We start from the raw sequence: 4,735 nt of genomic DNA on the forward strand, positions 1-4,735 counted from the left end.
CTGCCCTGGGTCCCCTCCTCCTCACTGACCAGGACCATGACCCAGGCCCAGGCTCCTGACTCCCTGCAGACTTCCCTCCCCAGCTCTGCCACCCCTGGGAACCAGCCCTGTGCTCACAGGTCTCTGCACCTCTCCTGCTGGTCCAGCTGCCTGCAGGGCCCATCCCCAGGACAGAAGCTGACACCTGCTGCCCTGGGGACATGACAGCACTGGACAGAATGGTCAGAGTTTGTCATGGCAGCACAGGTAACTCCTCATCAGGACGCTAGACCCTTGGACACAAGCATATACTCGTCAAACCTCAGTTCATCATTTTGGCTCCAGGTCATCCTATCTCAACACCTTAGCACAGGCCCACTCTCAACTTCTGTGACCAATACCAGACTCAGGACACTCCTCTATTTATTACTCATTTCAGGACCAAGGTTCTGAAGCCCTTCCCTAGATGGAAATTTCTATCCAGCCAATCTTAACATTAAGCTATTAGGATAAAATATCTCAGCCTGGTCATGGCCACAGAGACAGGCAGGTGACGTGGAAAACGGGCTTGCTTATTCCAGATGTCTGAGCATGTGACCTTCTTCTGTGTGTGTGTCCATGTGTGGGGACAGCAGCGAAAGCAGTTACCACACAGCCTGCGGTGGGGGGGGGGGAGTTCTGAGTCCACAGTGGTTACATTGTCAGCAGTGAAAGTGGTCACCACACAGCATGGGGGGGGGAGTGCTGAGTACACAGTGGTTAAATTGTCAGTGGTGAAAGTGGTCACCACACAGCATGGGGGGGGAGTGCTGAGTACACAGTGGTTAAATTGTCAGTGGTGAAAGTGGTCACCACACAGCATGGTGGGGGGGGGAGTGCTGAGTACACAGTGGTTAAATTGTCAGTGGTGAAAGTGGTCACCACAAGGCATGGGGGGGGGGCTGCTGAGTCTTGTGAAGTCATAGGGGAGACTCATGCACATCCCAGCTCGTGGGTCTGCCTAGGGCAGCTCCTGAGGTCTGCCGGTTCCTTTCCTATTTTTAGGAATGTGGACCAGTTAGGGGGAAGGTGCAGACTTTGAAATAAACTAAAGAACGTTAGACACTTGATCATGGTGAAGGAAACTGAAGTACATTTGGGTGGAATTCGGTTTCACTTGGACTTAAATAAATTGGAGATTGGAGGTTATAAATTGGAGATTGGAGGTATAAAAACAAGATGCTGAATTCCAACCCACACGTGGCAGGGGCTAAAGAGAGAAGGTAAAAACCACTGGAAGCCGGGTGTAAGGAATTTCTACAGTTCCTCAGTACTGACATGACAGAGCCCTGCCAGGGTCACAACCCAGGGAGAAGGAAACGCATTAGATACACCAGGTTATGTTGATGTCAGAAACACCCCCATTACCCACATAAGAATAGTTGTAATTGTTTTCATCATTCATACATATGGGTGTGTATAACACCCAGCAATACCAATTATCACAAAGGACAGGCATTTTGTAAACAGTTGTCATGTTCTGTGCTTAGAAATTGTCAAAGCAATAACTTTATGTGGGTACTAAGAGGACAAGGCTGGATGTGGCCATAGCTTGGACTATTGCTGACAAATTAGGATGCAAAAGTAAATAGCTGCTGAATTTTCAAAGATGCAGTGGAAATACTCGATTCATGAAAAGTGGGAAAGGAAAATTGAAGCCACAGAGCCCAGATGGAATTAAGAGAAAGGTAGACACAAACACAGCGTCAGTGCTCACACCAAATGTAAATTCACAGAAGAACTAGATACAAAGAGACTCCCTTAAAATGCAGGTGCATACACGTATGTGTTCCTGTCCTTTCTTTTCCAAAAGGGAGTTTTAAGACAGTGTTTTTAATTGTTTCATAATGTTCACATTAAATAGTTCAAACAGCACATTTTAAAAAAATTTCTGATTGTGAGACACATGATATCCTATTTTCCTGTATCTGGAATTGGGAGGAATCTCTTACTTTAAAGATGATATGGATGCACACCTGGCAGGTTGCGGGGAAACACACACACACACACACACACACACACACAAACACACGCAGGTAGCGATGCTCACCTGAGCTGGTGCAGAGGGCCCCAGCCGCTTCCTGAGCGGCGGCGGGGCTTAGGAGGGGCCACTGCCCTGTGGCATCGGGGGCTGCCACAGCGCTGACCTGCTGACCTGCAAATCAAGGTGATGGAGCATTTTGCTTAAATATCCTGCAGCACATCGCTCGGCTCCAGCCGGAGAACCGAGGATAGCCGGTTCCCGGCGAGACGTGCGCGCTCCCAAGCTAGAGCGCTGAGAGAGGCGCTGCGGCGCTGGCCGGGGGAGATAGCCTGGCGTGTGGAGGAAAGCCTGCGCTGCCCAACACGCCCGCGAGCTCCCTGATCCCTAGTCCACCTGCGCGCCTGGACGGGCTTGGAGCGAGCCGAGCCAGCATGGCCAGACACAGAGCCTCGCTGAGCGGGGACAATTTCCTCTGACGCCAGGAGACCTCAGGTGTGCTGAAGCCTCATCCAACTTCCTACCTTGTTCCCCACCCCCCGTTCAACAACCGGGGAGAAGGTCTCAAGAGGCGTATGTTGGGGTTACAGTTTCAACCCTCTTCCCAAATCCCAGCTGACTGGGGGTTCCCGGCGAGAGAAGACCGGCCGGTGCGGCCATATTTGTGTTTATATCCGTTGCTGCGCTGTGCGTTCTGGTGGCGCACTGGGAGACCTCCTCCGCCTCCCTCGCCTCTTCCTCCTCCAGGGCCACCTCCTCTCCTCCCCCACCTCCATCTGCTTCTGTCAAATGAGAAGGTCACCGATGAGAACCCAAACACTCCAGCCACCAAGAGCCCCTTTGGCACTTGGCAGCACTTGACAGCGGGCTTCTGGCTCAACTCGGTGGCGCTTCTGGGAAGGAAATTTCAGGGCTACTGTGCATTTAATAGTAATAAAAAAAGACAGTGGAGGGGAGAACTCTGTTGGGCAGCAGCTGCGGGCACTTCCAGAGCAAACCCAAGGGGAGAGGAAAAAAACTAAGGAAAGTAAAGGGCAAACCGCCACTGAGAGGTGGGGGCACTGCCAAGAAGTTACAGTGTCCTGAGAGGATTTTCACGAGTCCTCAGCCGGACAGTCCAAGGGTGTCCCAGGGCGCACCTGGCCCTGGACTGGTCCCCCTAAACCTCCTCCCGGGGGAAGCGACTCTGGGTGCCAAAGTAGGGCGCAGTGAACACAGCCAGTTGGGCAGGTCCCTGGGGGCAGCCAACTTTGATTCTCTCCAGGCGGAGGGCGAGTGCCCTGACAGCCCGGCTGCATCTGGTAGACCATGTCAAGCGGCCCATGTCGCCTTCATAGTGTGGTCACTGGCTCAGCGGCGGAAGATGGCCCAGGAGAACCCCAAGATGCACAACTCGGAGATTAGCAAGCGCCTGGGCGCCGAGTGGAAGCTGCTCACGGAGTCGCAGAAGCGGCCGTTCATCGACTAAGCGAAGCTTCCCCGAGCCATACTCGTGAAGCAGCACCCTGGCTCCAAGTACCCGCGGCGGTGCAAGCCCAAGACACGGCTCACGAAGGACAAGTTCCTCTTCCCGGTGCCCTGCGACCTGGGCGGCGTGGCCGAGCACCTGGCACTCAGGCCCGGCTCTGGGCTGCACGCTCGTGCGGGCAGCAGTCTGGTGCCCGAGTCACTGCCGGCCACCCAGACAAATGGCCGCCGCTGCGCGCTTCTGCTTCCCGCAGTCGGCAGCCCCCACCACAGCCGCCAGTAGCTCCCACTCTCTGCTCGACCTGGGCTCCAGGATGGCAGAGAACTCCCCGTCGACGTCTGCCCTCCCGTGCGTGTCGTCACTGGACTGCCGACTGCCAGCGCCAGCGCCTTTCGCCGCGTGTCGGCGGCTGCTGCAGCAGCTGCCAGACGGCCGGGGGGCTGCCGCGCTAGCACCCCAGCCGAGGAAAACTTATAGGTCAGAGCTCTTCCGCCTCCCGGCGCCCTCCCTCGGCAGGGGTCCGGGTTTCGTGTACGTAACGCGTACCGGAGCCTGACGGAGGCGAAGACGCCAGTCCGGGAGCGAGTGGCCAAGTGCGAGTGCGCGGGGTGGCAGGCCAGAGAATTGGCAGGGTCGTTTCAGACCCGCACAGCTTGAAAGAGGGCGGGTTTATTCAGCGGCAGCTGGGGTTTACTTTGCACTGGGAACCTGTTGTGTTTTGATCCACAGAGGTGGAGTAAGTTTGTGACATTGGACTTTCCACTTCTGTTGGTTGGAAGGTTTTGTTGTTGTTGTTTCTTTGTCTGTTTTTTCAGTTTTTTGCAGTTTTTTTTTGGCCAGGGCTGGGTTTGAACTCGCCACCTCCAGCACATGGGGCCGGCGCCCTACTCCTTTGAGCCACAGGCACCGCCCTGGTTGGAAGTTTTATTTTTTCGGTTTTGTTTTTGTTTCTCATCATCTTCTCCCCACCCAGCCCACCCCCGGTCTGTGTTGCCTGCACTCTGTTCAGCTCTTCCCAGTGCAGGAAGAGCTCATCTCAGAGTGGGAGGGCTCTGAGCAACCTCGCTCCCTCTTTGTACTGTTGGAACTTTGCAGATCTCTGTCCTCTGGAGCAGAGCCCCCAAACCAGAGCCATTCTTGACCAGTGACCTGCTGGAATCTGGCCTTTTGTACGTGGGGTGATCACTGTTTCTTTTGTGTATCAGGCCGTATGCAAATTAGAGCTAGAGCTCTCAAGAGCGAGAAATGCAAACAAGAAACATGAGAGA

General features: G+C 54.5%; 1 pseudogene; it reads left to right on the forward strand.

Annotated features, from left to right (window-relative positions):
• Positions 1-3,944, forward strand: part of LOC100963808 — an 11,870-nt pseudogene extending 7,926 nt beyond the window's left edge.
• Positions 3,945-4,735: the final 791 nt, after the last annotated feature.

This window comes from Otolemur garnettii, unplaced genomic scaffold (assembly GCF_000181295.1).
Source record: "Otolemur garnettii isolate 467f Iridium unplaced genomic scaffold, OtoGar3 scaffold00281, whole genome shotgun sequence".
Classification (NCBI taxonomy): domain Eukaryota; kingdom Metazoa; phylum Chordata; class Mammalia; order Primates; family Galagidae; genus Otolemur; species Otolemur garnettii.